The sequence below is a fragment of the Mauremys mutica genome, chromosome 2 (genome assembly GCF_020497125.1).
Source record: "Mauremys mutica isolate MM-2020 ecotype Southern chromosome 2, ASM2049712v1, whole genome shotgun sequence".
Taxonomy (NCBI): Eukaryota; Metazoa; Chordata; order Testudines; family Geoemydidae; genus Mauremys; species Mauremys mutica.
In genome coordinates, this window is record NC_059073.1 from 51623477 (window position 1) to 51642984 (window position 19508).

At 45.4% G+C, this 19508-nt stretch overlaps 1 protein-coding gene and 1 long non-coding RNA gene across 2 annotated transcripts in view; one reads left to right on the top strand and one right to left on the bottom strand.

Moving 5' to 3' along the window:
* RALYL (RALY RNA binding protein like) overlaps nucleotides 1-19508 on the bottom strand; it is a 358668-nt gene that overhangs the window by 223501 nt on the left and 115659 nt on the right. The gene's annotated exons all lie outside the window — the stretch shown is intronic.
* The window catches only part of LOC123365128, a 35439-nt gene continuing 26351 nt past the window's right edge, over nucleotides 10421-19508 (top strand). The window contains exon 1 of the long non-coding RNA XR_006577439.1: nucleotides 10421-10515. This is a non-coding gene — a long non-coding RNA (uncharacterized LOC123365128). The remainder of the gene's footprint in view (nucleotides 10516-19508) is intronic.

The following is a 19508-nucleotide window of genomic DNA, read 5'->3' on the forward strand; positions in this document are numbered from 1 at the left end:
ACCGACACCAACTAAATCATCCCAGCCAGGGCTTTGTCAAGCTGGGCCTTAAAAACCTTTAAAGACACAGATTCTTCCAGTGCTTCACCACCCTCCTAGTGAAATAGTGTTTCCTAATATCCAATCTAGACCTCCCCCACTGAAACTTGAGACCATTACTCCTTGTTCTGCCATCTGCCACCATTGAGAACAGCCTAGATCCATCCTCTTTGGAACCCCCTTCAGGTAGTTGAAGGCTGCTATCAAATCTCCCCTCACTGTTCTCTTCTGCAGACTAAATAAGTCCAGTTCCCTCAGCCTAGCCTCATAAGTCATGTGACCAAGCCCCCTAATCATTTTTGTTGCCCTCCGCTGGACTCTCTCCAATTTGTCCACATCCTTTCTGTAGTGGGGGTCCCAAAACTGGACGCAATACTCCAGATATGGCCTCACCAGTGCTGAATAGAGGGGAATAATCACTTCCCTCTATCTGCTGGCAATGCTTCTACTAACACAGCCCAATACGCAGTTAGTCTTCTTGGCAACAAGGGTAACACTAGTCAAGCTTGACTAGTAAAGCCAAGAGTTATGAAAAATGTCAGTGAGAGCAGACAAGTGCTGTATCCAAAGTCAATCTTCCCTATGTTTCATTTAATATAATTTACCAATAACCAGATTGTGACTGACCTATGAGACTGTATGCAGTGTTGTTGTAGCTGTGTTGGTCCCAGGATATTAGAGAGACAAGACGAGTAGATTGTCTCTCTCACCAGCAGAAGTTGGTCCAATAAAAGAAATATTACCTTACCACCCACCTTGTTTCTCTTTATGAGAATGGACACGATGGTGTAAAGGTATGCAAGGAACTTTCTTCTCCACACAGGGCCCATGCAGAGACCTGTCACAACTGCAATCCTGCCACTCTGTATGCAGAGCAAGAAGAGTGCTTGGCCAGGGTCCCTCCCAAAGAGCAGTTCAGCTACACTCAGGGAGCAGGATATTCCATCCAAAGGACAGCATAGCCCAGGGTGGGCAAACTTTTTGGCCTGAGGGCCACATCGGGTTTCGTAGATTGTATGGAGGGCCAGTTAGGGGAGGGGGTCATAGCCCGGCCCCCACTTCCTATCTTCTCTCCACCCCAGGACTCCTGCCCCATCTAACCCCACCTATTTCCTGACGGCTCCTCTGGCACCCCTACCCCATCCACACACCCCTGTTCCCTGTCCCCTGACCGCCCCTGGACCCCCGCCACCCAATCCAACCCCTCCTCTCATTCCTGATGGACTCCCCAGGACCCCTGCCCCATCCAACCACCCCTACTCCCTATCCCCTGCCGCCTCATCCAACCCTCCCTCCTTCCTGACTGCCCCCCACCAGGATCCCTGCCCCTGTTCAACCCTGTTTCCCCCACAAGCACCATCCACACCCCTGCCCCCGACCACCACCCTGAACTCCCCTGCCCTTTATCCAAGCCCCCCTGCTCCCTGCCCCCTTACTGTGCTGCCTGGAGCACTGGTGGCTGGCGGTGCTACAGCCGCGCCACCGCCGCCACTGTGCAGCACAGAACACCGGGTCAGGCCAGGCTCTGCAGCTGCGCTGCCCCAGGAGCTCACAGCCCCACCGCCTAGAGCATTGCACCGGCGGCGGAGAGAGTGAGCTGAGTCTGCGGGGGAGGGGGAACAGCAGAGGAGAGGCTGGGGGCTAGCCTCCCAGGCCAGGAGCTCAGGGGCAGGGCAGGACAGTCCCTTGGGTTGGATGTGGCCCATGGGCCATAGTTTGTCCACCTCAGGTATAGCCAAAGCAGGCCCCTGCCCTCCAGGCTGATCTGGGAGAAACCACGCTTCTCTTGGACAGAGGAAGCTTGGTGCCGTGCTTAGGACAGTAACTTAGGCTTCAGAGTCCCTGTTCCACCAGAGATTTCTTGTACAATCTTGGGCAAGTAACCTAATCTCTCAGTTTCCCCATCTGTAAAATGAGGATAATAGTATTTCCCTATCTTACAGGAGTGTTCTGATGCTAAATACATTATAGATTGTGAGGCACTCAGATATTTAAGTAATGGATGCCATACAAGTTCCTTAGATAGAAAGGAGGAAGGAAACAGCATGCTCCAGGGACATTTGGTGATATACATATATATTGACATTTCAGTGGGAAAGTACTTGGGACAGGAACAATCATTAGTACAAATGATTGATGAATACAAATTAATAGCTGCCTGCCTGTCACCCATGTACGTTGGCGCTTCTAATGTGCAGCATTTAAGCACCTGTAATGAGAGTTATTACATCATTTTGAAGGGGCTGTTTGATCCCTCTCATGGCTATGCTGACAGACCACTAATTTAGAGTTGATCCTGCTCCTACTCAAGTCAATGGAAACATGCCCATTGTTTCAATTGTACATCATCTCAACAGGATCCTTACAAAAATCTGAAATAATAAATTCTTATAATTGAAAAAGGTATATATACAGCTTGATGCTTTGCATACCCCCCTCTGGTTAATGTGAATTGCACTGCTAATTCTTTGCTTAGGGAGTTAAAATGATCACAAACATATTTCCTTACTTTCTCCAATTGGAATCAGTTATTGGGTCTATCAGTACTTTCTATGACATTGGTAAGACAGCACATTATATCAAATGGATTTTATTCCCACCGTGTGTGTGTTTATATAATCACTATGCAATACCAGGTACATCCACAGACTGCACGCACACATGTACATGCTGATATACACAAGGGCACGTTATTGGTACAGAATCAGTAAATCTCACTGTATTCATTCACGGATTTATAAGGTCCCTATCACCATGGTATCTATATGCCAGTCTTGTAAATCTGTTTTCTTCTAGATATTAAACACATGCATGAGAAATGTCACAGCTCCTCCAGTCTCCAAGACAATGTTAATCACAATTTTTAAACCTCCCTCTGATTATAAGCACCAAAGGCATTGCATTGGTTTTAAAAAGAGCTATGTGCTATTTTGTACTGATACAAAGAAACTAAGCTATGCCACTGCATCTCACAGTATTATGTAACGTGTTGGTTCTGCATATTAGCTGCCTGTGAACTTTATCACACTAGACTATATTTCCCAGCTGTCAATATATTACAGTGCTGGCAAAGTATATTCTGTGAATTGTTACTCATTGTTTTCATTATACATATTTGAACTTGTTTGTGTGTGAACATACAGTGTCCCTCAACTAGCTTGTGAGGTTTTGCATCCAGCCCCTATACAGGGGTTCACAATGGATCAGGGGCAAAGGGAACCTCTTACAAGACACTAATGCTTGGCACAATTAGTCTTTGCACTACCTGAGTGTAAGAACTGCATGATACTAAGAATACTAGCTAGTCCAAAGGGGCACGTAGGTTTGGGGAAGAGATGGCTGGTCACAGAGGACAGTGAAATATGCTGACCCTTCTAAAAAGGGTCAGCATACCCCCATGTGCCAGGGAGCTTTCTCAGACACAATTCCTCCCAGAACTCCTGTTGAGTTGGTGTGACTCTGCACTGCCTGAAATGCAAGGCCATGGCTGTAAGTCATAATTGAAGCGTACATTAATAATAATAATTAATAATGAAAGAGGACATCCTGATATAAAGTGACAAAGTGTTTCATCAGAGTGAGTTAGCTAAAATATCCTGTTATGAATTTATCAGGCTGTGTTTCTATTTTTGGCACCATTAGCTGGGTTAAGCATATTGCCAATATTCTAATTCAGGGATCGGCAACCTTTGTCATGCGGCCTGCCAGGGTAAGCATCCTAACGGGCCTGGACAGTTTGTTTAACTGTCACGCCCGCAGGCTCGGCCGATCGCAGCTCCCACTGGCCACAGTTTGCCGCTCCAGGCCAATGGGGGCAGCGGGAAGTGGCGGCCAGCACATTCCTCAGCCCACGCCGCTTCCCACCGCCCCCATTGGCTGGGATGGCGAACCGCGGCCAGTGGGAGCCGCGATTGGCTGAACTTGTGAATGCAGCAGGTAAACAAACGGGCCAGGCCCGCCAGGGTGCTTACTCTGGCAGGCCGCAGGCCAAAAATTGCTGATCCCTGTTCTAATTCATTAAACTTCACCATTGTTATCTGTTATCCTTGAGGAGAAGAGAGTGGACATAAAATGTGAGAGAGTATTATTGAGATTGCTTAATAGAAAGCATCAACATAGCTCTTCTGAAAGGATGCTAATTTCTCTGGGCCAACTACCATAACCTTTTTGCAGCTATGACAAATGCCAATCCTTGGATGGCCAATAAGAAATGTTAACACTAGATACAACTGAAAAATGAACCTTCCTTGCGGCATGGTACATATGGAATAAAGGAAATTTGCCTTATACATTGTTCCATGCAGTTACTTGATTCAGAATCTACAGAACACATCAAGCTATTTAGCAGTTACCACTAAAAGATAAAACTGGAAAACAGCTTGAATTTTTCACTCCTAAACTACTCATAGTAGAAGGCACCAATCACATTGCATTTGTGGGGGAGTATACCGTAATTCTGAATCTTATGGAGTGAGAAACCTATTGAAGCACGTTTCAAACCAAACCCAATTTTGTGTCTTTAAATATTAGATATGATGTTAATTATTTCAAAAGAGTTTGAATATCAGTGCTTTTTCAAAACTTTTAAGACTACCCTCTCAAACTCCTGAACACATAGTCACCTGGCTCTATTCCATTCCACTACAACCCTCAACTCTTCTGGAAATGTCATTTGGGTCCCACAGCTCCTTTCCTGGTCTGCAACCCTCAAAATAAGCCCCCAAATCTTCCCCCTTTCTCTACAACCTCTCTAAAGTCAACACAGATTTCAGCAATTGCAAGTTGAATAGCAGCATGTCTTGCAACAGTTCTGCTGGGCCCTAGGTAATTCTATATCCACATTTCCTGTACTCTGGGGCACCCGTAAGAAGCCCTAAAGAGCAATGTGTGCCACAGAAAACATGTTTGGAATGTAGTAGGTAGCAGTGAAAATATCAGACTTAATGGACCCCACGATCAGTTCCTCAAAGATACAGTGACATATTGGAGTTGTGAGGAGGTACAGAAGAAACCAAGTGTTGTATGGAGGTACCACAGTAGGGTTCTTCTTATTGGGCAACATAGAAGGAATGGTCTCAGTCTTTATCTTCAAGGCCACAATGGAATGGGCCCAGGATTTATAAAAGATTGCCTAAAATGCCAGATTCACAGTTGATTACTCTGCTCTTTTCAGGCACAATGGAACGTTCAACCAGAAGAGTAAAGTTTGCCTGCACAAGAAACAGAGCTTTCTCAGGGGCCAATCCAAGACAGAGGAATGAACTCCCACAGGAATTAAGGCCTGTCACAAACTTCACCACTTTCCACTACACCCTTGCCTTCTATAACATAAACCCACAGCAACATGTATACAATTAAACAACTCCACTCCCGCCTCCTGCCCAAGAACTTTCTACTGCACACACAATTCTGTCTCTGGGGAGATGATGAGAGAAATCTATTATGCATGGCTTGTTCTATTAGTCACATCACTTAACATACTCCTGGAAGGCGGTGAGATACAGCAGTCCTGAAGGCAATATAAGAGCCTCTAGAACAGAATTATCCAAATCTTTAAAGTGACACATATTGCCATCTCCCAATTCCCATTGATTTCAGTCAGACTTGTAGATACTCAGCACATTTTAGGATTGACTTAATTTAGTTAAATGGGGAAGCCAAGTTTGGAGGATGGTTCTTATTTTGAAAAAAATTGCTCATCCGAAAAGGCACCTGAACTTCAAAGCCAAATCACTGACAAAATAATGACATCCTTGATACACTGGACTCTGGAATCTACAAGAATAATTAGGAAAAATGTAGTTACAGATTGTGAGTTTTGTTTCAAATACTAGTTAACACAACCTCATCATCAATACGTTATTGCCTTGAGCACAACATAACTGCATTTGACTGGCTTTGACACTGGAAGAAAATTAAAACTGTCTTGTTATTTATTTACCCTCCAAATCACTGTGAAGTTGTAAGTGAACATTATTTCAATTATTTTGTTCTTCCTAAACCATGTTCTTTGTTTGTATTCATTTTAGTCGAGCGCTTTTCAAACACACAGAGGCTGATCAAATATTCACAACTTCTTTCCCGTTGCTAAACTTACCAGCATACAAGAAGCTGATGATATAAAGATGACACTCAATATTCTAGTCATACAACTGTCCTCCATCTGTAAACAACAAGGGCAATAAAAAGAAGTGTGCATGAAGGCTGACTTTTCCAAGCCAGAGAGGGTTCGTTCTATTTGAAAGACTAGTTTAATGATTTAGCTGGCTCACATTTCAATGAACTGCATATCAGTTTCAGTCCAAAGTTTTGGATTTGGAGTCAAATAGGCTGGGAACATTCATATAAAAAGGATACAGGAGCAACCAATAATGCCATATAGTTAATTCTTCAGTGTGACCTGGAAGCCCTATTGGTGTCACAGTCCCTTGATTAAATGGATATCTATGACAGGCCTGGAGATGTGTGGTTTGGTGACAGTGTTATCTTCACTTTCAAACTATACTCCCATTGACAGATTGGTTTTGGCTGCTAACTTATAAAGCCATAAACTGTAAATAGACAGAAAAGCAGAATGTGTACTTCAATATTAAATGTAAAAACTACATTCATATGAAGTCAGGATTTCATACTGAGAGTTAAGGCTGAATGTGAACCTTAGCAGTCCGGCTATGTCTTTTTTAAAATGCCTATAATCCCAGTTAGTCTACCTACACATGCATATTATGCAAGTACATTGCATTTCTCAAACACAAGACACTATTATATAATACAATGGTTTCCTACAAGCTTAGACATGCAGCCACACCAAAAGGACCATGAGCACAGATTGAAAGTCTGCATCCTAAAGCATACTCCCAAAGAAGCAGAATAAAACTTATCTATTTTGCCTTAATATTAGATATAAGGAGTTTTGAGCATTCATTGTGCAATGTCTACACTACATTGCATTATTGTATTTTTGGCATTTAATTTCCTAGATTTTTAAAATGAAAAAATTTCCCTGTTGTGTAACTAACAGGTAAAATAGCTAACCAAAGCCAAATGGTTATGATCAAGTGGCCAAATCCTGCCATTTTTTTTTGTTTTAAAGCAGAATTCCTGTTATGGCCTAATGCCACTAGTAAACTGTGCAGATTTTGAAAAGGTACCATCCAGCCCAGAGAAGACTATTTTGGGTTAGTATTGCAGGCAGAGCATGTATGCACATGCTGAGTGGGTACCGTTCAAAAATTCTCAGTAATTTCAATGGGAGCAGGATGAGAACTCTAAATAGCCAGGGTTATTAAACTTTGAATGAGACAAACTATTTTAAGTGTGCCTACATCTCACAGAGGATGTCTCACCTCAGTCCCAAATAGTGCACGTACATGACATGAAGGAAACTTTTAAAAAAATATTATTTTATAAGTCAATGGTGGAACTACTAAGTTCAAAAATTCAAGGACCATTCAGCCCATGCTATTGTGATGCTAGGGTATGCCCACAGAGCTACTGTTGGGTGACACAATATCTTTATTATTAGCCTAGATTAAAGAGGCTCGTCCCCCCCCCCCAAAAGTATCATCTTTGATTTCTCCTCCCACACCAGCATATTTTTCACTTATTTTTAGGACTCTTTTCCCCCTCCCCCAACCTCCTTATCTCACTCTTGGTTTTATCACACAGTTCCACATCAGTTCCATGAGTCAGACAACACAGGCCAGATTCTATCTCCTGCTCTGCAAACAAGAAGTGTTTAAAGGGCAGGGCAGGTTTTTTTCCTTCCCCCATCTCCCTTGGAGACAAAGTACACCATTATACACCTGTCTTCCCCATAAGACTTGCATCAGCAAAAACAATCTCTGCTTTTAAATGTGAAAAATAATAGATCAAATAAACTTCTCAGTGCTGAGATGCCATGCTATTTTAACATGCATTCTATTGCAATCAATAGGCTCCATCATGTTTGCTTCATAAATTAAGAAAGCTGTATAGTTGTGCTTTCCCCTTTATAGTGTGCTGTCTCAATCTCCTGCTTGACCCTCGTAAAAATACCCATATCTGAAAATGTATGTTCTTCTAAAACAAGCATCATATCACAGTTAGCCACCAACTATATCCTACTATAAAATTTCTACACTTGCAGACAGTTAACACTTTAATTCTTAAACTTGCATTATCTAATGAAAACCTTGAAACAATGGGCCTTAAATAAATAGGATACAAAATTCTATTTCGAAGTATGAAAATCAGAGATAAGTGCGCATATTTTGGACAAAACACTGCTGATCTTTCTGGTGGGAAAAAATACTGTGGCTATGCTGCAGCATCTTATGTTTATTGAAAGTAACACATCGGCAATACATCAATGTACTAATAAATATTTCATGGCTGTAATGTTACAACAGAAGAGGGAAGAAATATATCAGCAAGACATGGATGAATGGGATGTCTCCTCACTATAGATATCCCTTTTAGCCATATGTGGATCCAACTCCCTTATTCTGAAACTTTCTACATAGTCTGCAGAGTTTATTATGGGAAGCTACAGTAGTGGCACTATAGTTAATATAGTACGTATGTCACTGCCCCTCACCCCTGGAAAACATACATCCAACCTCCTAAAAAAAGTTTTCACCCAAAATTTTTGTTGCATGTTTTCTGGCCAGATAATATTTTGCCCTTTTTATTCCCTCCCTCAGCAAAGTTGTTGGCTAGTCAGACAAGGTGTCTTGGAGATGAGAGTATGAAAAATTAGAGTTCTTTATTTGTTTTTGGAAAGGTCTTTCCCCCTCCCCCAATGTCATCACTCAAAAATGCCTTGGTCTAGAAACTTCACATTTGTAACATTCTATTGTCTTCTAGGAGAATCAATGACTTAAAAAAAATCTAAAGAAGGTTGGTGGATTAACTACCATTTTATTCAGATGCTAGAGTTAGGAGTGTGGTATAAAAACCCATACAGAATACAACTCAACCTTTGAAAATTCTGTAAGGCGCCGGTAAATCTACAAAGTTCAAATAGTGAATCACTGATGATACTACGAATCTAAATTGCCATTTAACTAGGGCCCTTGAAATTATAAACCAACTGCCAGGACTGAAAATTTGTCATAGTAAGTTTTCTTAAAATTCTACTGAAGAGCAGCTAGCTAGCAATGCCCTTACTTCAGTTTCCTGTTAATGGCTCCCACACCTCTATATACATAAACATATAGCACTCCCAATACAAGGCACAGTGATGTGAGAAGCTTCACCCACCCCCTCCATACACCGCCCTGAGATCGCTGCTCTTCTGCAGGGGATGTGGTTGGGCCCTGCGTCCAATTCAACTAAATGGGGGAACAAATCCTGCCTCCTTGATAAAATAATTATTAGAAACAAAACTCAGTGAGAAACACCTTATGTTGTACAGGCAACCTTATTTCTGGAATTTCCCAACTTTTAAGTGCTTGACTTTGCAACCCCCCTTTTAACAATTTTATTAGATGTAATTTCCTAGTTTTATTTTTGGACTTTTTTTGTTTTAGAGAACAAGGGAAAAAACAAATTCCATTATGTGCAACTGTAACAAATCCTTTAACATGCATCATCATCAATGGAATATGAAACCTGAACCTTCATCACTGCTGCACAGACTGCTACCACTTGCGCATAATAGCTGGCAACAGGAGAAGGCTGTTATTCCAGTGAGGGGGGTGGACCTCTGGGTATAGGTGCTGGGTCCTGGGGAGGTTGTGTGGAGCCTAGGCACTAACCTTCCCTCCCCTTTATGCCTTTGGGAGCAATTGGCCAGTGGGTCCAGGTACTGTATCCAGGTATTTTATCCAGGTGTTGTTTATAGGGAGGAGAGAGGGCAACCCAGTTTATGCCCTTTGTGGTGATCCCAGATCATGGCGTGGTCTGCTGTGGCCAAGTACAACGTCCAAAGCTGAGGGAGATACATTTGCACAGATGAGACCGTAACAAAGACTACTTCCCTTCCAGCTCCCTACATGCCACACATCTTCTTTATACTTTTCTCCCCTCCCAGGTTCACTTCTTCTCTGCTTGAAACTGCCTCCCCTCTCAACATTAACATATACATCCAATAGGGTTTTTGAACCCATTCCACTAAACATAGGGTAATTTATAAGACAAAACAAAACTCAGCACTGGATCAAGACTGTATCTTCCTCTCAAGCTTCCAGTGCCTGAATTATTCTATCTGTATCTGATTTTAGATTTTAAAACATTCAGAGCAGAGATGACATCTTCCTCTGTGTTTGTTCAGCAAATAGTCACCTCGCACTGGTCAATCAATAACCAAACCCTGCAGTCTTTTCCCAGGCATAGCTCCTAATGGCCTCAACTATGGGCAGCAAGAATTTCCCCAGTTAGAACATTCTGAAGCATAGACATTTGATTGAATTCACAAACCCAATGCTGCAGAATCCAGTCTATGCTGAAACACACATTCTTCCTGCGCAGAAAACTAGTGGCTCCTTTTCAGCTGTAAGTAAAGATTTAATAGTAGATTCTCTAGTATGGCCTTGTATTGCTAACATGTATTTTATTTGAACAAAACATACCTAGGTACAAGTAATACTGTACTAAGTTATATAACAGGGATCGGCAAGCTTTGGCATGTGGCCCACCAGGGTAAGCACCCTGGTGGGCCGGGCTGGTTTTTTTACCTGCTGCGTCCGCAGGTTCAGCCAATCGCGGCTCCCACTGGCCGTGGTTCACTGTCCCAGGGCGATGGGGGCTGCGGGAAGTGGCGTGGGCTGAGCGATGTGCTGGCCGCTGCCTCCCGCAGCCCCCATTGGCCTGGGACGGCGAACCGCGGCCAGTGGGAGCAGCGATCGGCCGAACCTGCAGACGTGGCAGGTAAACAAACCGGCCCACCAGGGTGCTTACCCTGATGGGCCGCGTGCCAAAGCTTGCTGATCCCTGATCACAAATTACTACAACTCAGCTACCATCGAAAAAATAAAAGAGCAAAGTACATTTTTATGATGTTATCCACGGTTTTTATAGTTTGCTTGCTTGCTCGTGACGCTGCTTATATACTAACAACAATTATTTCACTGCTATGTTCTCTTCCTCCTCTCTCTTGGTTGGGTGTGGTTTCTACCTATTGTCTCTCATGAGATATTTAAATTTAAGATCTTTCAGACAGGTCTCTCTTTTTATTCCATGTGTCTACAGTACCTAATAGTATCGAGCCGTGATCCCTGTCTGGGCCTCTAGGCAAGTAATGCATAATAACTTACAATATGTTTTGTGACTGCAGCTATAATCCACCCCCAAATATTAATACACGTATTTTCTGACAGGCTTCATATATTCTACCTTTTTAACTTTTTCCTATTTTTGAGCTGCCATTATGCTACGGATGAGAAATTAGTGACCTGACCTTTTCCCAAAGCTATGAATGTAGAAAGGCATGTGAACAAATGAACAGTGAAGCAGAGATTTTAAAGGCACACAGCGCTGTATATTATTAATGATAACGTATAGCTGCTGGAGCTGAAGCATTTGTACTGTGTGCCCTCTTCATTTCTGCATGTGATTAGATTCTCTCATTAGAATGAAACCCATTTATCATCCTCACCGTACAGATAATATGATGATTGATGGCTTTGCAACCAGCTGCATAATATGCAAATATATGACTTTTTAATATTTTTACAAAACAGCATGCCCGTGTGCTTGTTTTAATCCCCTTAACACTCATATTATAAGTATGTCATGTAATACAATCACTGCAGGACCACTGGACCCTCTCATCAGAATGGACACAATTTAAATAGCAATCAGGCTTGCAGATTTGTGGTATTATCATAGTACACATGGGTATCAGGTTTTGAAATGCAGTCATTTCTCCTCTCCAACACTATCTGATGCAAGACATTTTCTTTACTAAGAGCTGACTCATTAAAATGTCCCATGTTATTAGCACTCTTCATATTTACATTTCCTAGATATTAGTAAAATTGTCTTACCAGCTAGTGAGGGAGACATTTCCTCCTTAGGGGCTTGATCCTGCCTATATGTACTGCTGACTTCATTGGGCCGACCCACAGTAGTAAGCCCTATGCCTAGCAGTAAGTGTTTACAAGATTGGGCCACAATGGCAGTGTATCTTTCAGCTGGGTACATAACATTAGAATCATGAAATGTACTTTTGGAAAGTAAAGGAAATGCCTCAGATATCTTTCATCATATATGGGCTGATAGAAATCCAATATGTCAATAGACTAAGTCATTTGTAGGCCGATTGGCTGAGCCATCTCTGGCATAACAAGCAAAATATATGCCTCTGCAGTCCAGGAAACATCTGTGCTACTCAGATCCTTCATTTCTCAACCCTTCTCTAGGAACAAGATTGCACAAATATTTCAAGAACAAAATTCAATGAAGATGAAAATAGTACAAGGACAGGCTAATTCATATTGACACAAGTGAACATGGCAGCTGAGGGATGAACTAAATTATTTCAAATCAAATTGGACAGAATTTGACCAAGGGAGTATTTTCATGTGGATTCCAAATATCGGAATGGCAATTTCCTTTTCTGAGACTGATTTTACCTGGATGATTTTCTACATGCCTCGCAGAGCGCTATGGATTCCCTATCCAGTTTTATTTCTTATAGCACACCCAATCCTTGCCAGCATAGGAAACCAATAGACTGGCAATTAAACAGAATAGAGGAGGCCAAGAGGGAGTCATCTGTGTGACAGAACACTGCCATCAGGCCCACTGACCTAGCCCAAACAATGTACAGGTGAAATGATATTCTTCCACAAATGTATATAATGCACAAGAGCTTCAATTCCTTCAATGCAGTGTAAATATGATTTTCAAAACACTGCCAATTACCCTGACAGAAATGGAACAGCCTCTGTACACTCTGCTGCAGCCAGAACATGCACTGGTGATACAGGACAGGGATACACTTTCAATCATCTCATTGCTAGGTATGGCTAATCAGACCCCTTCACTCTCTTGGGCCTGCTCTACACTAGGACTTTAATTCGAATTTAGCAGCGTTAATTCGAATTAACCGTGCACCCGTCCACACCAGGAAGCCATTTAATTCGACCTAGAGGGCTCTTTAGTTCGAATTCGGTACTCCACCCCGACAAGGGGAGTAGCGCTAAATTCGACATGGCTATGTCGAATTAGGCTAGGTGTGGATGCAAATCGAACTTACTAGCTCCGGGAGCTATCCCACACTGCACCACTCTGTTGACGCTCTGGACAGCAGTCCGAGCTCAGATGTTCTGATCAGCCATACAGGAAAAGCCCCGGGAAAATTTGAATTCCTTTTCCTGTCTGGCCAGTTTGAATCTCATTTCCTGTGTGGACGTCGTGGCGAGCTCAGCAGCACTGGCAGCGATGCAGAACTCTCCAGCAGAGGAGTCCATGCAATCTCAGAGTAGAAAGAGGGCCCCAGCATGGACTGACCGGGAAGTCTTGGATCTGATCGCTGTGTGGGGCGATGAGTCTGTGCTTTCGGAGCTGCGCTCCAAAAAACGGAATGCAAAGACCTACGAGAAGGTCTCCAAAGCCATGGCATTCAGAGGATACAGCCGGGATGCAACGCAGTGCCGCGTGAAAATCAAGGACCTGAGACAAGGCTACCAAAAAATCAAAGCGGCAAATGGACGCCCCGGAGCCCAGCCCCAGACATGCCGCTTCTACGAGGTCTGCCACCACCACATGCCATTCTCGGTGGGTCTGCCACCACCACATGCCATTCTCAGTGGGTCTGCCACCACTGTCCCACCAGTGACCGTGGACTCTGAGGATGGGATAGTGTCGAGGGGCAGTTTCTCGGCGATGTTCGCCGATGGGGAAGATGAGGAAGGGTTTGTGGAGGACGAGGCAGGCGACAGCGGTTACAATACTGCTTTCCCCAACAGCCAGGATCTCTTCACCACCCTCACAGAGATCCCCTACCAACCCTCCCCGGCCGTTAACCCGGACTCCGAATCAGGGGAAGGATCAGTCGGTAAGTGCTATAAACATGTAAACATTTATTTTTTAACAAAACAGGAATAAAAACTATATAAAAAGAAGGTCAATGCATATAGGGATCGAACAGAAATCCTCTTGGGACAGTTCTACGAAGCTCTCTGAGAGGTACTCGAAAAGCCTCCGCAGAAGGTTCCTGGGGAGAGGTGCCTTGTTGGGTGCTCCGTGGAAGCACACTCTTCCGCGCCAGGCCATCCTGAGGTATAATGGGAGCATCGCCTCGACCAGCATGGCAGCATAGGGCCCTGGTCTGTGCAGGGATTCACGCAGCATTCGCTCTCTGTTTCTCCTGGAGACCCGCCTCAGGGTGATCTCGCTCGGCGACTGCTGCATCTAATTAGGGGAATTACTTTAATGTTACTATTGTGAATGCTTGACTTTTCCTTTGCATAACAATGACCGTCGTTTAACAGCCACGTGTTGTAGGCTGCAGAGGAAAAGCATACAGGGATCTTTCCCGGGGACAGCCGCGAGGGGCTGGAACAGGGTCAGACTTTATGCTTTCCAGATTGCCTGCAGCAGGAGGGCACTGCTATCCATTAACTGTTAAGCAGCCTAAAGTTTACGGCTTACCAGGCCTGGCTGCTACACGGATTCTGCTGTCCTGCCCCGCTTGTCCGATCTCCAGTGCAAGACCCCAGGCAATGAAAGCGAATGCCGAAAATTCGAACTTGTCCTGAGAGCACATGAGATTAGGTGCCCTGTATGGTCTTGTTCACAGAAACTGAGTAGACTGTGTTCAGTGTTCGCAAACATATATCTTTGGAAGGAAATCACTTCCTTTTTCCCATCACACAGCTGCGGCTCTTTCCCGAACTGCCCCGGCATCCCCCTCACAGAGGCTGGCGCAGATTAGGCGGCGAAAGAAAAAGACTAGGGACGACATGTTCGCTGAACTGATGGCCTGCTCCAGAGCCGAGGCAGCCCAGCAGAGCCAGTGGAGGGAGACCCTCTCTCAGCAGCAGCGCTCACACAGCGAACGGGAGGACAGGTGGTGGCAGGAAGACCAGCAGGCAACTCAAACGCTGCTTGGACTAATGAGGGAGCAAACGGACATGCTCCGGCGCCTTGTGGATGTTCTGCAGGACCACAGGCAGGAGCAGAGAGCCCCCCTGAACTGTATCTGCAACCGCCCTCCCCCGCCACAAAGTCCTGTCCCCCCCCTCACCCAAAATCACAAGAAGGAGGGGCGCTAGGGGCCGTGAAAACTGTCACTCCACCCCAGCAGAGCGCTCATGTACCAAACAGCTCTCATTCCCTAAAGTATGAGAATTGCTTGCCTTCCTGGCTCACCCGATCCCAAATCCCAGTTTCATCCCCCCACTGTGTAGTTGAGTATTAAAAATAGTTTGCTGTTCATTACTGTTTCCGTCATGTTTCTTTGCAGAAGACTTTGTGTGAAGGGAGGGGGAGGGGTTTGTTAATTGCATAGGACAGCCACCATTAACAGGATACAGACATGGGGGCAGGATCAACAGCAGGTCACACACAGAGTGCAGTCACTAGGCACCCGGGTCACTCTGCGAGGTGTCTGCTGCCCCAGGTCAGTCTGGGAGGTGTATGTTGCCCCAGGGTCCGAGCGCCTGGCATCCACAAATGGCAAGGCAGGCTGCCCTTACCATGCCCTTCCACCCTAGCCATGAACCTCTCCGATGCCCTGAGCCCCAGCCAGAGCCATCATCCCCCCACACCTACTCACCCTTCCCACACACCCCTCACCCCTTCCTGCAAACCCACCCCTTCTTGCACACCCTCCGGTAACCGTCCTCCCCCCAGAGACCGCTGTAGGAGCAGGAGCCTGTCAGTCCTCGAGTGTAGAAGCGGTCTGTACATCACTGCACACCGTACCCACCACAGTCTGTGTCCCTGCTGGAACCCTTGAACGAGAATTCGTTAGTAAAGAAAACTTTGTTAATTAAAAATGTTCCAATAACTTTATTTTTAAACGTCTGTTGGAAGGGGGGAAACCTGGTGAACGGGGTATGTAACCGCTGAAAAAAGTCAATAGTAACTGAAACAGGGGCAGGTTCAGCTTCTCTGTAAAGAGACTGGACAGTCATAGGTTACCCTGCTCTCTGAGGAACCTAGCTTTCAAAGCCTCCCGGATGCACAGCGCTTCCCGCTGGGCTCTTCTAATCGCACGGGTGTCTGGCTGAGCGTAATCAGCAGCCAGGCGATTTGCCTCAACCTCCCATCCCGCCATAAAGGTCTCCCCCTTGCTCTCACAGAGATTGTGGAGCACACAGCAAGCTGCAATAACAATGGGGATATTGGTTACGCTGAGATCCGAGCGAGTGAGTAAGCTCCTCCATCTCCCCTTGAGACGTCCGAAAGCACACTCCACCACCATTCTGCACTTGCTCAGCCGGTAGTTGAAGAGCTCCTTGTCAGTGTCCAGGGCGCCTGTATAGGGCTTCATGAGCCAGGGCATTAGCGGGTAGGCTGGGTCCCCAAGGATCACTGTAGGCATCTCCACATCCCCAACACTTACTTTGTGGTCCGGGAAGAAACTACCTTCCTGCAGGCGTCTAAACAGACCAGAGTTCCTGAACACACGCGCGTCATGAACCTTGCCCGGCCACCCGACGTAGATGTTGGTAAAATGTCCCCTATGGTTCACCAGTGCTTGCAGCACCATTGAAAAGTAGCCCTTTCGGTTGATATACTGGCTGGCCTGGTGGGCCGGTCCCAGGATAGGGATGTGAGTGCCATCTATAGCCCCACCGCAGTTTGGGAATCCCATCGCGGCGAAGCCATCTATGACGACCTGGACGTTTCCCAGGGTCACCACCTTTGAGAGCAGTAGGTCAACGATTGCGTGGGCTACTTGTATCACAGCAACCCCCACGGTAGATTTGCCCACGCCAAAGTGGTTCGCTACTGACCGGTAGCTGTCTGGTGTTGCAAGTTTCCAGAGGGCTATGGCCACTCACTTCTGCACACTCAGGGCTGCTCGCATCCGGGTGTCCTGGCGCTTCAGGGCAGGGGCCAGCAAGTCACACAGTTCAAGGAAAGTGTCCTTACGCATCCTGAAGTTTCGCAGCCACTGTGATTCATCCCAGACCTGCAGCACTATGCGGTCCCACCAGTCCATGCTTGTTTCCCGGGCCCAGAATCGCCGTCCCATAGCATGAACGTGACCCATTGCCACCATGATCTCCGTGGCGCGGGATCCCGTGCTTTGTGAGAGGTCTGTGCCACTCTCACGCTTCATGTCCTCACCGCGCTGCCGGAGCCTCCTCGCCCGATTTCTCAGCAGCTGACTGTGGAAGAGGTGTTCGATAAGGTGCGAGGAGTTGACAACGGCCATAAGTGCAGCGATGATCGCAGCGGGCTCCATGCTCGCAGTGCTGTGGCGTCCGCGCTGTCATTGACCAGAAAAGTGCGTGAACAGAGTTCCCGCCAGCGCTTTCAAGGAGAGAGGGTGGGAGTGACGGTTGAATGACGACAGTTACCCAAAACCACCCTCGACACATTTTTCCCCCAGAAGGCATTGGGGGCTCTACCCAGCATTCCAATGGGAAGCGGGAACTGCGGGAACTGTGGGATAGCTGCCCAGAATGCACCGCTTCCAATGTCGACGCTTGCCCCGTTAGTGTGGACTCACAAAGTCGAATTAGTGTCCTTAGTGTGGATACACAAATTCGAATTCATCAGGTCGAATCCACAAATTCGACCTAAGTTAAATCGAACTACTCTTGTAGTGTAGACATACCCTTGTTCTACCCAGTTGCTGGGCAGCTGTGCCCATACACATTACTTCAGCTGACAGTGCCCTGGTAGGAGCTAGCAGCAGAATTGTCTCAGTGGAGGACCTGTGGGTGTTGAACTGGCTTCCCCAGAGGCTGGGCTGAGACCAATCTTATCACCTTTTAGGCACAGCAAGAAGCATGTCTTCATGCAAGCATTTTCCTGATGGCTAGAAAGCCTTAATGTTGAAGAAATGCCTATTCGTACTGAATACCTTGCAGAGATTGTTCAAGAACTGTGAGTATGTGTGTGAAATGATTGATCAGCCTTGTCTCCCTGCCCCGGTGTCACACACCCTCCCCAATTTAAATCATGGAGAGGAAGAAAGATGGAGGAAAAAGAAGAAAGGAAGGAAAAAAGGAAGGGGAGAAGAGAGAAAAATATAAAGGGAGGAATATAAGAAATCCTATCTGAAGTGTAAATTTCAGAGCCAGAGATATCAAAGGAGTGCTTTTCTCCTTCTCCACACACTATTTAATGGCATAGAGCTATAAACCTTAGACACACTATTTGAAAAAGAATTAGCCCTCTATTTCAATGTTTTTACAGAAGTACAGGTGTTATAAAAAGCAGGCAGAAGTTTTGAAGGACTGATAATATTCTATTAGTTCTAAAAACTAATGATTTGACCAATGTGGATAAGCGCTCTCTCAACCTCAGAATGATTATACGCAGTCAGGACCAAGAAACCTATAATTCACGCATATAATTTGATGGCATACAAGGCAAAATCATTTAGTATTTTACCCCTTCCCTATAGGCATTTGGCTTACCCCTTTGTTGTCAGTAAGCTGATGCCTCAGTTTCCCTTCACTGGTTGCAATTATCCTCCAATGGTAGGTAACGAGTGCTTTTGCTTTCAAGGTAGGTATTACTCTTCTTGGTGGTTTAGCTTTGCAGCCAAATATAAGAGTCCACCCCTGCTGGTATAATTAAAAGTCCTAACAAAGAAAATAGTCTTTTACCACCCCAGGCCAAAGAGTCTTTTGTCCTAGGTCCACCTTGATCTTTTCTCTTGATGTGGGAGTGAAAGGAATCTTTCTCCCATGCTCTTTGGAAGGTTCAGCCTGGAAGCGCTAAACGAGAGCAAGTGCATGTACCATGTCTCAAACCCACACTTCTTCTCTAATGCAGGCTGTGTTCTTCTGTTTCTGCTATGGGTCTAAATCTTCACTCATCAGCACAGGGCTCACAATTTTCTAATGTACTGAACCTGGCTCCTTCTTGTGCCTCTTTGGGTCTCCTTCTCCCTGGTTCTTCACAGGCCTCTTCCTAGCACTCTTCAACTGGGGGAAACACTTCAGGTCTTACATTTTTCCTAGTCATTCCGCCCCACAACCATTCTAGCCTCTTTCCACTCTGAGGAAGGACTATTCCTTATAATTCCTTAGCACTCTTTCCCAACATGCCTGGCTTTATCGTACAGTTCTTAGAATCTCACTGGAACCTATACCTCCCGGAAGTCCCTTGTTTCAGACTAAATGGGGACCAGACCTATATTTAGTCTACAACAGGGATCGGCAACCTTCGGCACGGGGCTCGCCAGGGTAAGTACCAGGACTCTCCCACTCTCAGCTTCCCCTTGTCCTACATAGGCCTCAGGTGGTGTCCCACCCTCTTAACTGACCAAATTAGGAACAGCTGTTCTGGCATGGGGGAGCTGGACTTACTTTTTTCACCGGGGCCAGTCACCCTGTGATAGCTTTGTTACA